Here is a 664-nt window from a genome sequence, read left to right as displayed (position 1 = left end):
TATTCGACAGCCATTTATAATACCGATAAATCAATCTTATGATTGGCCATTTGCAAGTCCAATCAGGACTCGTAACACCGGTCGCGCTTCTCTGATAATCTAGGACTCTAGATATTACAACTGTGAGAAATCTGTTGCCTTTTTGGTATCAAAAATTTATAGCACACTCTACGCATGATCTGTCTTTTCAGGTTTGGCTGTTGGGGATCATTACTTAACAACAAATTTTTTATCTTGCCGGATGAATTTGTTATTAAGTATAATTTACCATGCAGTAAAGTTGAAGTTGCTCATTTTTATGAATTAATCGAATCTCAGAAAGATCTAGAATTTTTACTAACACCTAGATTACACCTTGATGATGTTAAAACTACTAATAATTATAATAAAATGCGAGTAAACAAAGCAAAAAATGTTTTTTCAATCCATGTCAGTAGTTCCTTCGAATTTTTAGCAAATGAAAATCATAAGCCGAAATTTATTACTACTTCATGGTTCGTTAAACAAATATCTAAATGGTTCTCACTGATGACTTCTAGATCATGTTGTACAGCATTAGGTACAAAAAACGAAAACATATACAATATTAGCATTTCTTTTCTTCGTGAAATGATTGATCTCTTTACGAACATAAAAATAGGTAGTAAAGGTATATTTAAACCTG

Source organism: Wasmannia auropunctata, unplaced genomic scaffold (assembly GCF_000956235.1).
Source record: "Wasmannia auropunctata unplaced genomic scaffold, wasmannia.A_1.0 LD336043.1, whole genome shotgun sequence".
Lineage (NCBI taxonomy): Eukaryota > Metazoa > Arthropoda > Insecta > Hymenoptera > Formicidae > Wasmannia > Wasmannia auropunctata.
The sequence above is the reverse complement of the archived record's forward strand: the minus strand, read 5'-3'. Positions refer to the sequence as shown.